Genomic DNA, 16,267 nt, shown 5'->3' with positions numbered 1-16,267 from the left:
TGGCAGAATCTCATATGGTGATGGGGAATGAGATAAATCAGCTGGTTAAGTAGCTTCACAACAATAACCTTGCACTCTATGTCAGTAAGACCAAGGTATTGATTATAAATTTCAGGATATATATATATATATATAGTAATTTATAGTGTATTTTATGTATTGACCTGTAATGCTGCTGCAAAACAACAAGTTTCATTACATATTATGTGAGGCAATACCCAAGAGAGATGTCAAAGGATGACTCCAGACCATGTCAGTTGTCATTGTCAGCTTTGATACTGAGAGATTCGGCCTAGTGGGGAAGAAAGCCACCAAAGGCCCCTACACAATGAACTGTAAGGTGGCCAAAATATACCAGCTATGTCAAGAGCTCCGATCCCTGGCTAAACAGTACAGGGGGGCAAGTGAAGCAGGGGAACCATCACTTGCTGAGCTCCCTAACATCCTCAGAAGTAAGCTTATGACACTGTGTAGGGCAGAATGTCATAGAAGATAGGGGAGAGAGAGAGAGAGAGAGAGCCAGTATATGAGCTGTCTTTATTATGAACCCCTAAGGATTCATTAAGCGGCTGCCAGGACAGAAGGCATAGTGGGCACCTCACAAGGTCCAACCAAAAGATGGATCCACACCTTTAGAACTCCCTCAGCGGCTCAGAGAGGAAGCGGGAGCGAGGCATCCTAGTAAATCCTCCACCTCCTGTGGTTGAATTCAAAGGCAAGAGCCCAGCCGGAAGGAGCTCCAGGAAGTAGTCAGAACAACCTAGTTCTGCCCCGGTCCCAGCGAGGAATTTTGCAAGATGTTCAAGCACAGCCCTAAGCTCCTCCAGCTACTTTGGAAATTCCTTAGGGTTGTCTAAATCAGGGACATGTTGCAGACTAGCTGAAGTGAGGTGCGCAGAGGGAGTCTGGATCCCGAAAGAGGAGAACTCCAAGGACATTGAGCAGTTTAGATCAATCTTATTGCTTAGTGTGGAAGGGAAGATATTTTTCAGTATCGTTTCCTGTCGCCTGACTCAGTTTTTTCTCAAAAATGGCTACATTGATATGTCTGTGTAGAAAGGAGGGATTCCTAAATTGAGTGGAACACATGGGTGTGGTTTCCAAGCTGATCAGGGAAGAACGCAAACGAAAGGGAGACCTAGTCCATAAGACCATAAACAGAATTAGGTCATTCAGCCCATCGATTCTTCTCCGCCATTCCATTGTGGCTGATCCCAGATTGCATTCAACCCCATACACCTGCACATTTTGACATATCCTTTGGTACCATGACTGATCAGGAAACTATCAACTTCCACCTTAAATATACCCACAGACTTGGCCTCCGCCGCAGTCTGTGGCAGAGCATTCCACAGATTCACAATGCGCTAGCTAAAAAAATTCCACCTTACCTCTGTTCTAAATGGTCACTCCTCAATTTTGAGGCTGTGTCCTCCAGTTCTGGATACCCTCACCAGAGGAAACATTCTCTCCACATCCACCTTATCTAGTCCTTTCAACATCTGGTAGGTTTCAATGAGATCCCCACACATTCTTCTAAATTCCAGTGAGTACAGGCCTAAAGCTGCCAAATGTTCCTCATATGTTAACCCCTACTTCCCAGAATAATCCTCATGGACCTCCCCTGGACTTTCTCCAATGATAACACACTGTTTCTGAGCTATGGGGCCTAAAACTGTTGACAGTACTCCAAATATAGCCTGATTAGTGTCTTATAAAGCCTTGCATTATCTCCTTGCTTTTATTTCCCTTGAAATAAATGCCAACATTGCTTTTGCCTTCTTTACCACAGACTTCCCCTGTAAATTAACCTTCAGGGAGTCTTGTACAAGGACCCCCAAGTCTGTCTGCACCTCTGATGTTTGAATTTTCTCCTAATTTACATAATAGTCTGCACTTTGGTTCCTTTTACCAAAATATATTATCATATATTTCCCAACACTGTACTCCATCTGCCACTTCTTTGCCCATTTTTCCAATTTGTCTTATTCCTGCTGCAATCGCATTGCTTCCTCATCACTACCTACCCCTCCACCTATCTTTGTATCATCCACAAACTTTGCCACAAAGCCATCAATTCCACCATCTAAATCATCGACAAACAATGTGAAAAGTAGCAGTTCCAATACTAACCCCTGAGGAACACTACTAGTAGTCACTGGCAGCCAGTCAGAAATGGCCCTTTTATTCCCACTCGCTGCCTCCTGCCTGTCAGCCATTCCTCTATCCATGCCAGTACCTTTCCTGTAATGCCATAGGATTCTATCTTGTTACTATAGCTATGGTCATACTATGGCTAGATCTTGCCAACACATATGGGCCATTACCTAATAAGCTCAAGGAAATTGCGCTGAACTAACATCATGTTCTGAGGAAGATAAAAGACCTCATCCTGGATTACTATGGGAACGTCTGATTGAGAGTCTCCTCAGAAATGACCACATCAGCTGGATCTGGCTCAAGAAGGGTATTATAATTGGATGTATAATTTCAGTGATCCTCTTCTCCCTAACTACGAACATGCTGGTTAAGGCAGCAAAGTGGAGTGTAGAGTTCTCTCTGACTAAGACAGGTGTGTGGCAGCCCCCAACCAGAGCCTTCATGGATGGCCTCATGGTGACAGTAACATCAGTCCCAGGCTATACATGGATCGTCCAGGGGCTAGAGAGGCTCATTGAATGGGCAAGATGAGCTTCAAGTCAGAAAAATCCAGGGTTCTAGTGTTAAAGAAAGTTCTATTTCACCTTGGATGGTATTGCTGTCCCATTCATCTCTGGGAAACCAGTCAAGAGCCTGGGGATGGTCTTTGCAGCCCAAGAGATGCAGCTGCCATCTAGAAAACCACCAAGTAGTTAGAGGTTTGGTTCACCAGTGTGAACAAGTCAGGCCTACCTGGCAAGTTCAAGGCCTGGATCTGCCAGCATGGAATAGTTCCCCGAATCTTCTGACCCATGCTGGTATATGAAGTATCCATGTCAAAAGTTAAGGCTCTTGAAGGAAAGATCAATGGCTATCTTTGAACATGGCTGGCCCTCCCACATAGCCTGAGCAGCATTTCTCTGTATATGAAGAGGAATAAATTGCAGCTTCTTTCAGCAACCTGAACAAGGAGTTCATGGTTTCCATACACAAGAATTGCTGCTATACAGAGATTCCAGCAACCCCAAAGTCTCATTAGCAGGCACAGAGACCTGGATAGGCAGGTAAAGGAAGGCCAAGGACACAGTGGAGATGGCCAAATCATATCTGAGGCATAGGGATCTGGTGCCGACAATGGCCTCAGGACAGGTGGAGCTGGGCAGCTTCACTTCAACCCGCTTCGACAGGACCCAGAGCAGGGACAGATACAGACTTGTCCAGGAAGCGGTGCGAGCAGCTGTCAAAGAAGTGCATACCACCAGGATGATAGACATGAGGTAGTAGGGAGCTTGGACAAGGAGGGAGGGTGCGCTGAAGCAGGAGATCTCCTGGTCCAACATCTGGCAGGTAGAACCCCAGCACATCCAGTTCATCCAGGCTGTGTATGACATTCTGCCGAGTCCAGTGAACCTTTTTGCTTGGGGCAAAAGTGAGACCTCATCATGTCCATAAGACCATAAGACATGGAAGCATTGTTAGGCCTTTCAGCCCATTGAGTCCACTCCGCCATTTCATCATGGCTGATCCTGCTCAACTCCATACACCTGCCCTCTCACCGTATCACTTAATACCCCAACCAATCAGGAATCTATCAACTTGCACTTCGAATATACCCACGGAATTGGCACTGCAGTCTGTGGCAGAACATTCCACAGATTCACCAGTCTGGTTAAAAGAAAATTCCTCCTTACTTACGTTCTAAAAGGTCACCCCTCAATTTTGAGGCTGTATTGTCTAGTTCTGGATACGCCCACCACAGGAAACATCCTCTCCACATCCACCTTATCTAGTCCTTTCAACATTCAGTAGGTTTCAATGAGATCCCCACACATTCTTCTAAATTCCAGTGAGTACAGGCCCAAAGATGCCAAATGCTTCTCATATGTTAACCCCTTCATTCCCTGAATAATTCTTGTGAACCTCCACTGGACTCTCTCCAATGACAGTACATCCTTTCTGAGATAAGGGGTCCAGGCCTGCTGACAATACTCCAAGTGTGGCCTGATTAGAGTATTATAAAGCTTCAGCATTATCTCCTTGCTTTTGTATTCTATTCTTCTTAGAATAAATGCCAACATTGCTTTTCCCTTCTTTATCACAGACTCAACCTGTGAATTAATCTTCTGGGAGTCTTGTACGAGGACTCCCTCTGCATCTCTGATGTTTGAATTTTCTCCGCATTTACATGATAGTCTGCATTATTGTTCCATATGATGGATTTTGTCTTCTTTGGTTCAAAGATTTCTACAGATGGTAACTGCAGCCACAAAATTAAATGGCACCAACTTCTGGGGAGGGCAGAAGTGACAAATTTAGATAAAATACTGAAGAGCAGAGACATAAATTGTCTGAAGATCTGTATAGTCAAGTCTTTGGTATTTCCAGTTATGATGTATGGCTGTGAGAGCTGGACTATTAGTAAGGCTGAATACAAAAGAGTCAATGCCTTTGAACTTTAATGCTGGTGGAAAGTGTTAAGAGTTTGTCAGACAGCAAGAAGATCCAACAAGTCATACTGGCTAGTCGGTTAATTGGTCATTGTAAATTGTCCTGTGATTAGACTAGGGTTAACTAGATGGGTTGCTGGGTGGCATACTGTTCTGTGCAGTAACTCTAAATAAATAAAAAAGTCAGTATTTTGAAGAAATACAGCCAGACTACTCACTAGGAGGCTTGCTTATGAGACAAAAGCTCAAATATTTTGGCCACATCATGAAAAGACAAGATTCCATGGAGAAGATGCTCATGTTAGGTAAAACAGAAGATAACAGAAGGAGAGGACGACAGAGGCTATGATGAATAGATAATATTACTCAGTGTTTATCACCTTGGGGGATCTTAGAGAGGCAGTTTCCAACAAGGTTTGGTGTGGAGGAGTCCATGAGGTCACAAGGAGTCGCACTACAGCTGAACAACAAATTGTTACTTTTACCGAAGTATATTATCATACATTTCCCAACACTGTATTCCATCTGCCACTTTTTTGCCCATTTTTCCAATTTGTCTAAGTCCTGCTGCAATGGTATTGCTTTGTCATCACTACCTACCCCTCCACCTATCTTTGTATTATCCACAAACTTTGCCACAAAGCCATCAATTCCACCACCTAAATCATTGACAAACAATGGGAAAAGTAGCAGTCCCAATATTGACCCCCGAGGAACACCACTAGTCACTGGAAGCCGACCAAAAGAGGCCCCTTTCATTCCCACTCGTTGCCTCCTGCCTGTCAGCCATACCTCTATCCATCCCAGTGTATTTCCTGTAACACCATAGGATTTTATCTTGTTAAGCAGCCTCATGTAATGCGCCTTATCAAATGCTGTCTGAAAATCTAAGTAAATGACATCCACTGCCTCTCCTTTGTCCACCCTGCTTATTACTTCCTTGAAGAATTCTAACAGATTTGTCAGGCAAGATTTCCTTTTACTTATTTTATCATTAGTCGCCAAGTGCCTCAAAATCACTGAGGTTAGGCTAACTGGTCTATAATTTCCTCCCTTCTTAAAGAGTGGAGTGACATTTGTGATTTTACAGTCCTCCGGGACAATGCCAGAATCAAGTGATTCTTGAAAGATCATGACCAATGCATCTATCATCTCTTCAGCAACCTCTTTCAGGATTCTGGAATGTAGTCCATCTGGTCCAGTTGACTTATCCACCTTAAGACGTTTCAGTTTGCCTCTCACTTTTTCCTTTGTAATAGCAATGGCACTCACTCCTGCTCCCTGACACTCACAGTTCTCTCACTAGTGTCTTCCACAGCTAAGACTGAAGCAAAGTACTTACTAAATTCATCTGCCATTTCTTTGTTCCCCCATTACTACCTCACCAGCATCATTTCCCAGTGATCCAATATCAACTCTCACCTCCCTTTTATTCTTTATATAAACTGGAAAAACTTTCAGTATCCTGCTTTATACTATCAGCTAGTTTGCTCTCATATTTCATCTTTTCCCTTCTTATAGCTTTGTTATTTGACTTTTGTTGGATTTTAAAAGCTTCCCAATCATCCAACTTCCCACTTACTTTTGCTGCTTTATATACCTACTCTACCCTGCGAGAGAGACCCTGGAACATACCCTCAGAAGATGCCCAAAAGTCCTGGGGAAGGTCACTACCGTTGGTGCCATGACCAGGTGCTGAAGGCAGTGGCAGAAGGTATCTCCTCAGTCATTAACAACAGTATACACCTCACCAACCCAAAAAGCCCATAGCCTTTGTCGAAGCTGGAGACTAACCACAGCCTCAGCCCAGACACCAGCGGGCTTGCTCACCATGGTGTCTGAGTGGTAACTGAAAGTCAATCTTGGCAAGCAATTAAAGTTCCCTGATTTTATCGCATCATCATCCTTGAGGCCTGACATGGTCATTCAGTCAGAAACCTTAAAGCAAGTGGTCATGGTAGAACTGACAGTACCTTGGGAGAACTGGATTGAAGAGGCACTTGAGCGTAAGAAAGCCTAGGATGTACCTTGGCATTGTGTTCGTGATAATAAACCTGATTCTGATTTATTATTGTGCCCTGCATGCTAAATTTTCCCTCTAATTTGCCTCGTGATAGATGTCAATATCTGATGGAACCCAATGGGTGGTTGAAGGACTGCTTACTGTAAAGAGATGGGAATGGATTATAGGTAGGAGAGGATAAGGTGTTTGATGAACATAGAGTATTTGCAGACATTAAAGGGAGGTGAGCAGGCTTAAATGTGACAGGAGCCTTTCAAGCTGCGGTTCTTAGATCGTGGATGTCTAAAATAAATTAATTGCCTTCAGAGTTTTTCTGCAATTTTGGGTTAAATTTCTTTCACAGCCTGTGTCAGCTGCCAGCTTTGATAACGTTTTAAAAATGCTATAGCATAACAAGTAATTTTAATGTAGATCAGAGGAATGACTAGACTACCTCATTGTAAATTCATCAGCTTTAAGTTACTTTGATGTCTCTGAAACAATTTCTAATTGCAAGGTAGTTTCTAATCACCTCTTCTTGGGCTTCCAGCCAGGTACAGGTTTCAATTATAATCGACGATTCAATGACAAACCCTGCATCTTCATCAGGGATGATGCCTGGGCATGTCTAGTCTGGTGGTATTTATACTCCAGTAGTCCGTCCCTCCTGATTGGTTTGTCCTCATCCAATCAGGGTTCTGCTCTCCCACCTTGTTTACAATTGAATTCCAGTTCTTACTTAGAGCAAGACTTTCACCTTTGTTAAAAATCTTTTCTTTTAGTTTTATTTCAATGGCTTCCTTCACCAGGTGGTCCCAGAAGCCATTGGCATGGCACAGTAGTTTTGTACCATCGAAGTCAATCCTATGGCCACTGCAAATGTAATGTTCTGCCACCACCAATTTCTCCAGGTAACCAAAATGGATTCACCTCCTGTGCTCCTTGATGCAGGTTTCCTTCGTGCATCCTATCTGGCTGAAGTATGCTGCTCCACATTCACAGGGAATCCTGTGAAGGCCAGCCATCCTAAACCCTAGGTCATCTTTGACCCGCATAAGATGTGATTTGAGCTTCCTTATGGGTTTGTGGATTGTATTAATCTGGTATTTCTTCAGGATGCTGGCAATCCTTCCATTCTGCAGGATCATCTTGCGTAATTATCTGATTTTCTCGGGGCTGACAAGGCTACAAGGTGAAGGAAATCAATTGAGCCCTTCAAATGGCCAATGGAAAAATCCAGGAAACCTAACAACAAAGAGGAACTCATCTCTACTGCCTGTCTTCCCTATAGTTTCATGGTTTCTGGAAGGATCACCAGGATCCGGAAGAAATACATCCACAGACCTATAAGGAAGCTCAAGTCACAGCTTATGCAGGTCAAAGATGACCTCCGACACAGGTCGGCTGGCGTTTACAGAATTCTCTGTGAACGTGAAGTAGCATATATTGGCCAGATGGGACTCATGGTGGAAACCCCCATCAAGGAGCCCAGGAGGTGTATCCCTTTAGGTTACCCAGATAAATCAGCAGTAGCAGAACATTGCATTCGCAATAGCCATCAGATTGACTTCGACACAAAACTACTGTGCCGCGCCAATGTTTTTTGGGACTGCCTGGTGAAGGAAGCCATTGAGATAAAACTAGAGGAAAAGAATTTTAACAAAGTCAAAAGTCTTGTTCTAAGTAGGAAGTAGAATTCAATTGCAAACAAGGTGGGAGAGCGGAAACCTGATTGGATAAGGACTAACCAATCGGGGGGACGGACTATGAGGGTATAAATACAACCAGACTAAGCATGCCCAAGTGTGATTCCTGTTGAAAATGGCAGAGTTTGTCACTGAAACATTTATAATCAATATCTGAACCCAACTGGAAGCCTGAGAAGAGTTTATTTGTGATATACGCCAGGAAAAAAAACACCAGATCCTTTTTGAAGGTGTTTTCTCTTTATTAATATTGTCTTGTAATTTAAATTGAAATTTTCATCCAATGAAGTGCCTTGGTTCAAATACTATGTATAAAGTTGTTAGTGCTGCTATGCAGACTGGAATTTTTTTTAACCTCATGTCTTTCTTTTAACAAAATAAAATAGAGTATGATTCCAGAATCTGAATTGTTCACAGAAGTGTATAAAGGAAACTCAGAAGTCGCTTATCTCTTTGGAAAGCCCTTACAACAGGTATGTCATAATCAAAGTTAGAAATACAAAGACTTGAGGACAGACTACCACATATATTGTTTTGAGAAAAGATGCTTCCTGCAAAATGATATTTGAGGGTTTAGTAGTTTAATTATTTTAGTCCAGACTTTAGATTCAAGCAGATTATTACCATATCTAGATTTGCTGACAGTCTCTTTGAATTATAAATTAGACAATTGACCAGATATATCAATACTTTTTCTTTGGGAAGTGTTATTGAACTCTACATCTTTTCAACAGCATCTGAGTAGACTAAATACAGAATCTGAGTACATGAAGTTCATTTCAGATTACTTCGGCAGGTAAAACACTTTGCAGTTGCGGTTATAAAACACATACCATTCCATCTAAAAACCAAATTAATAATTCTATGTCTAATGTTGAGTGCTTGGCCACTCTAGACTAAGAAAATCCCTGGTGAGTTGAAATAATAGGAGGAACTCTTAATACTATTCCAATGAGGTATGTTGGGAGGATCATAGCATGTATGATAGAATTTTTACATCTGGGAAATGTGGAAAGAAAATTCAAAATTAGTTGAGTTGAGTGGAAGGAAGCAAAGGATAATGTTTAACTGGTACTTCAGTGACAGAAGGCTGTTTGCAATGTGGTTCCATACATTTTAGTGTTTGGTCCCCTATCATATTAACAATGATACAAAAACTAGCTGTAGCTGATAATGATTAAGAAGGCTATTGGATACAGAAAGATTTCAGTAGACTGCTCAGATAGCAGAAAGGTGACAAATAGAGTTCTATCTGAAGAAGTGTAATTGATAAACAATGTAGATGGAATGTACTGTCTGGTCGAGTAGAACATACTGAAACCCTAGCGGGAAGGTTTATAAGTGTTGTAAGTTATGACATTGCAATTATGACAATGTAGCCACTAGTGAGACTTGGTTGCAGAAGGGGCAACCATGGCAATTCAGAGTTCTGAGGTTTCATTATTTTAGACATGATAGAGCAGCGGGGTGGATTAAAGGGGAAGAGGTGGCATCTCTAGTCAGGGAAATTGCCGTGACACTGCTCAGTCTGAATAGACTGGAGAGCTCATCTAGTGATGCTTTATGCGTAGAACTGGGGAATAAGAAACGTATGACCACGTTAATGGGATTATATTATAGACCATCCAACAATCTGCGGGATTTAGGGGACAAATTTGTAGAGAGATCACAGACTGTTGCAAGAGACGTAAGGTTGTGATTGTAGGTGATTTTAATTTTACACATATTGACTAGGATTCCCAGTCATTTAAAGGGCTGAATGCCAAAAATGTTTGTCAAATGTGTACAGGAAAGTTTCCTAAATCAGTACATAGAAGTCCTAACTAGAGTGAGTATGATACTAGATATCTTATTAGGGAATGAGTTAGGACAGGTGACAAAATGTGTATAGGGGAACACTTTGCATCTAGTGATCATAATACCACTATGTCTAACACGAGAGGGCATAGTTTTAAGGTGCTTGGAAATAGGTACAGAGGAGATGTCATAATGGGGGGGTTGGGAACGGACCCAAATGCAAGACACAGACACTGAAGTACTAGGAACAGGACAAGGATGCAGGACTTGGGCTAGGACATGGACAAGAACCAGAGAACCCGGACAAGGAACTAAGAACTAGGAGCCCGGGCTTGAACCCCGAGCCAGAGACTGGACAAGGACCCAGAACCTGGGTCTTGCCTGGGGCTCGAGCCCCAGAACCAGGCAAGGACATGACATGACTGCAGGACTGGAGGCTGGGGTCTTGAGGCTTAAGGCTTGGAGCCTTGAGGCTTGGAGACGGGCTTGGAGGCTGGGGTCTTGGCCTTGAGGCTTAAGGCTGGGGTCTTGGTCTTGAGTCTAGGGTACTTCGAGGCTTGGGTATGGACTCCGAGCCAGAGACTGGGCAAGGACCCAGAACCTGGGACTTGATTTGGGCTCGGGCTCCAGAACTAGGCGAGGACAAGACGAGGCTACAGGACTGGACATGGCGTGGGTGTGAAACTCCTGGGTAGGGCGAAACACAAGGACAGGTAAAGGAACATGGACAGGACTCGGATAGGACTGGACTAGGCACGGACAGGACAAGGGCCTTCAGGAGCACAGAACCTTGGACTAGAAAAGATGGGAGCATGGAACACAGAGCCAGGACCCCTCCTTGGGAACAGGACGTAGGGCTGGGACTCGTACACAGAACACTGAACTTGAAGAGACGGATTGCAACACAAGGTAGCGGCAAACGGCTGGACCTACCTAGCAAAGGCATGGACACAGAGAGACAATTCTATAAAACGAAAGACAGTTCCTTATCTTGACCTAACAAGGCTCCGGTCTTACTCTGGCAGTCAAACTTCAGCGATATGGGGGGGCTATCCAGGCTAGGTGAGCAGGCAGAGAGTCAGGCAAGGGGGGAAAGACAAGGAGGGGAACAGAACAGTCCAGCAGGGAATCCCTGGTTTGCAGAGGTATTTATTTCTCAGCCCCAGAATGAAAAACATGTGCCCACAACAGAAACTGGGGAAAACCAGAAACCCCAGAACAAGAAACCATGGACTGGACCGTGAACCGGAACACGGACTTCACGGACTGGACCATGACAGGAGATGTCAGGTAAGTTTTTTATGCAGAGTGGTGAGTGCGTGGAATGGGCTGCCAGCGGCTGTGGTGGAGGCGGATACAGTAGGATCTTTAAGAGACTCTTGGATAGGTACATGGAGCTTAGAAAAATAGAGGGCTCTGGGTAACCCTAGGTAATTTCCAAAATAAGAACATGTTCGGCACAGCATTGTGAGCTGAAGGGCCTGTATTGTGCTGTAGGTTTTTTATGTTCTATGTTCTTTAGTTTCAAGATAATTATGGAAAAGGATAGGTCTGGTCCTCAGGTTGAGATTCTAAATTGGAGAAAGGCCAATTTTGATGGAATCAGAAAGGGCCAGGCAAATGTGGATTGTGACAGGTTGCTTTCAAGCAAAGGTGTACTTGGTAAGTGGAGACCTTCAAAACTGAAATTTTGAGAGTACATAGTTTGTATGTTCCTGTCAGAAAAAAAAGGCAATGCTAACAGGTTTAGGGAACCTTGATTTCCGATAATTATTGAAGTCCTGGTTAAGAAGTAAAAGGAGGTGCATAGCAGGTATAGGCAGGCAGGAACAAATGAGGTACTTGAGGAGTATAGGAAATGCAAAACAACATTTAAGAAGGAAATCAGGAAAGCTGATGACATGAGATTTATTTGGCAGGCAAGGTGAAAGAGAATCCTAACAGCTTTTACAGATATATTAAGAGCAACAGGATAGCAAGGGACAAAATTGGTCCTCTAGGAGATTAGAGTAGTAATCTATACACGGAGCTGAAAGAGATAGGAGAGACCTCAGATGGATTTTTTGTATCTGAATTTATTCGGGAGATGGACACAGAATCTGTAGGTCTGGGGCAGTGCAGCTATGAGGTCAGGGACCCTATACAGTTTACAGAGGAGGAAGTGTTTGCTGTCTTGAGGCAAATTAGGGTAGATAAATCCCCAGGATCTGGCAATGTGTTCATTCGGACCTGTGAGAGACCATGCAGAAATTGCAAGGGCCCTAGCAGAGATATTTGAAACATCCTTAGACACAAGTGAGGTGCTGGAGTTTTGGGGGAGAGCTTATGTTCTTCCATTGTTTAAGAAAGGCTCTAAGAATCAGACAGGAAACTATAGGCCATTGAGCCTGACATGAGTAGTGGAAAGGTTATTGGAGGGTATTCTAAGGGACCTGTTATATAAGTATTTAGATAGACAGGGACTGATTAGGGATAGTCAACATGGCTTTGTACATGTTAGTCATGTCTAACCAATCTTAAAGATTTTTTTGAAGAAGTTATGGGGAATGTTGATGAAGGCAAGGCAGTGGATATTGTTACACAGATGTTAGCAAGGCCTTTGACAAGGACCTACGTGGGAGATTGGTCAGGAAGGTTCAGTCGCTTGGCATTCAAAATGTGGTAGTAAGTCTGTTTAGACATTGGCTTCATGGAAAAATCCAGAGAGTGGTTGTTGATGATTACTTCTCTGACAGGAGGCCTGTGCCTAGTGGTATGCTACAGGATTCCTGCTGGGTCCATTGTCTGTCATCCATGTCAATGATCTGGATGATAATGTGGTAAACTGGATCAGCAAATTTGTGGATGATTCCAAGATTGATGGTGTAGTGGATGGTGAGGAAGACTATCAAAGCTTCCAGCAGAATCTGTACCAACTGGAAAAATGGACTGAGAAAGGGAAGATGCAATTTAATACAGACAAGTGTGAATTTGGGAGGTCTTACATGGTGAGTAGTATGATAATAAGGAGTACGGTAGAACAGAGGGATCTGGGAGTACAGGTTCATAATTCCTTGAAAGTGGCATCACAGGTAGATAGGGTCATAAAGAGAGCTTTTGGCACATTGGTCATGATAAATCAATGTTTTGAGTGCAGGAGTTGGGATGTTATGTTGAAATTGTGTACGACATTGGTCATTGGTGAGGTTGAATTTGGAGTATTTTGTCCAGTTTTGTTCACCTACCAACAGGAAAGATGTAAGTAAGATTGAAGGAGTGCAGAGAAAATTTACAAGGACGTTGCTGGGACCTGAGGACCAGAGTTATTGGAAAGGTTGAATAGGTTGGGACTGTATTCACTAGAACATAGAACACTGAGGGGTGATTTGATAGTGGTGTACAAATTTATGAGGGGTGTAGGCAGGATAAATGCAAACAGGCTTTTTCCACTGAGATTGGGTTAGACTACAATTAGAGGTCTTGGGTTAAGGGTGAAAGGTGAAATGTTTAAGGGGAGCATGAGGGGGAACCCCTTCACTTAGAGGGTGGTGAGAGTGAAACAAGTTGCCAGCACAAGTAGTGGATGCAGGGTCAATTTCAACATTGAAGAAAAATTTGCATAGGTACACAGATGGGAGGGGTATGGAGGGCGATGGTCCATGTGCAGGTCGATGGGAATAGGAAGATGGATGGTTTGGCACAGACTGCATGGGCTAAAGGATCTGCTTTTGTACTGTAATGATCTATGGCTCTAAGATGCTTGGTTATTATAAGCACAAGGAATTGTTAACAAAATGGTGGATAACTCTATTTAAACTGGAGTTAAAGTAGGGTTATATTCTTCAGAATATAGCAGACTGAGAATTGATATAATTGCGGTTTATAAAAATATGAGTAGTTTCAATTGAGTGGTTGGGAAAGGCCTTTTAGCTCAGGAGAGAAAATACTTAGAAAAGCATAGAAGTAAGATAACCGTAAGAAAGATGAAAGAGGAATTGAGAAAAATTATTTTCACCAAATTGATATTAATGGATTGGAACCCACTGTACAAAGGTAACAGAGGCAGACATACTTATAACCATATAACAATTACAGCACGGAAACAGGCCATCTCGGCCCTTCTGGTCCGTGCTGAACTCTTACTCTCACCTAGTCCCAGCGACCTGCACTCAGCCCATAACCCTCCATACCTTTCCCATCCATATATCTATCCAACTTAACTTTAAACAACAACATCGAACCTGCCTCAACCACTTCTGCTGGAAGCTCGTTCCACACAGCTACCACTCTCTGAGTAAAGAAGTTCCCCCTCATGTTACCCCTAAACTTTTGCCCTTTAACTCTCAACTCATGTCCTCTTGTTTGAATCTCCCCCATTCTCAATGGAAAAAGCCTATCCACATCAACTCTATCAATCCCCTCATAATTTTAAACACCTCTATCAAGTCCCCCCTCAACCTTCTATGCTCCATAAGGTTCTTATTCCAAGTAATGCTTTGATGAGCACTTGATGTGATATCACTTACTAACTTTAATAAGTAGCATTACAATTTGTTACAATATGTTGTTTTTCAAATTAAATGCATTATTATAAATATTTTAATCAGTTTTTCCCCATTTATATTTTATTTCCAGTTGAGCAGCCCAGCAAAGCTCAGAACATATGGCAATACTCTCAAAATGGCTGCTGTTAAGAAAATGCGACAAGCAGGATGGGAATCTGTTACTGAGTCAAGCAGGAAAAAAAGAATGAAAACAGCAGAGAAAAACTATTGAATTAATTTAGATTTTAGTTTCTTTTCTTTTTCTTATAATTTCTTTGGACTTCCTAAGAAAACATCTTTTTTTGTATATTCAAATATAATTTTAATAATATGTTTTCAAATCCTTTAAAATATTTAAAGAGGAGGATGTTTTAATTTTACATGTAGTTGAGTTTAAATCTTCATAAAAGTGATGATTTACTGAGTTTCTCGGTATCATATGCTCCTAGGAGAAATTACAGCAATTCTCCACAATTCAGCAGTACATAGTTCAAAACAATTTTAAAAAATCTCTATCTTCATTGTTTAACTTTTTTTTTAAATAATAGGTAAGTCCTTAAATGTGTTTAGAAGCCAATATCATAGAACAGAACTATTATTTTGATTGAAGATCTTCAACTGAATTTTGGGTTATACTGCTGGAGATGATGAGGAATGAATGGACACATCCATTTCCTTTCTTGGTAACCAAAGGGCATTTTCCAACTTTTAAACTTATTTTCACAACAGGCAAGGAATGCTTTGTTGTCAGGAGTAGCATTAGGATTAATAAGATGGCCCAAATATTGGTAAATTTATCACTAAATGATATGTTGCATAGCAAGTTCATTTTTGTAAAACATTTAAGTGCATGGAAGTGAGTCTGGCTATCTGCAATGTTCTATTCTCTTTGCAACCATTTTCCATTGTAACAGTTGAAGAGGCTAGCAAAATTATGCAGATCTGGAATATACAATACCACTTTCTTGCTGATAGATTCAGTCTCGCTAAAGATGTGTTGAATCCTGTGTGGTAAATCTAGGTTATTGCTACAATTGAGGGTTGACTAATTCCTACAGTTTGTATTTGGGCAACTTGGTCATTCGCCTCACTTTTCAATGTTAATAGAAGTTTCTGCTTTGGAACATAGTTCAGTTAAATTCCTTTCAATTGAAGTTCAAATGTTAAGTTTTACTGACTGAGATAATACTTTATTTGAAAAAATTGTTAACCTATACAGAGAAGGCAGTAACAACAAAATATGTTCGACAAAATATATTTTTGTTCTTGTTCTTAAAATATTTGTACTGTAGCAAGATATTCTTGATGTTAATAAATTTAAAAATATTTCATTCTTGTTATTTTATTTGTAAAAGATTAATATGTCATTATAATTCCAAAAAGTCTCTCTCTTTCCACTTAAAAATAAAATGTTATTCAAAAAATAACGGAAGCTAATTGATGGCAGTGTTCTTAATATTCAGCATAAACATCATACAAATTAATTCATAAAATAGATGCAGATAGTTTTATTGGGGCAATGGCAACTTTGTCACGTTATTGTCTTAGGGTTATGGTGAGAATTAAGTCTAAGATCCCTTTAATTGTATATTTTCTTGTTATATTTAAATATCTCTAAATTTGTTCAAAAAACTGCAGATTTGATTTTTGTGC

Source organism: Mobula hypostoma, chromosome 3, assembly GCF_963921235.1.
Source record: "Mobula hypostoma chromosome 3, sMobHyp1.1, whole genome shotgun sequence".
NCBI classification, from domain to species: Eukaryota; Metazoa; Chordata; class Chondrichthyes; order Myliobatiformes; family Myliobatidae; genus Mobula; species Mobula hypostoma.
Note: the sequence above shows the minus strand (reverse complement) of the source record.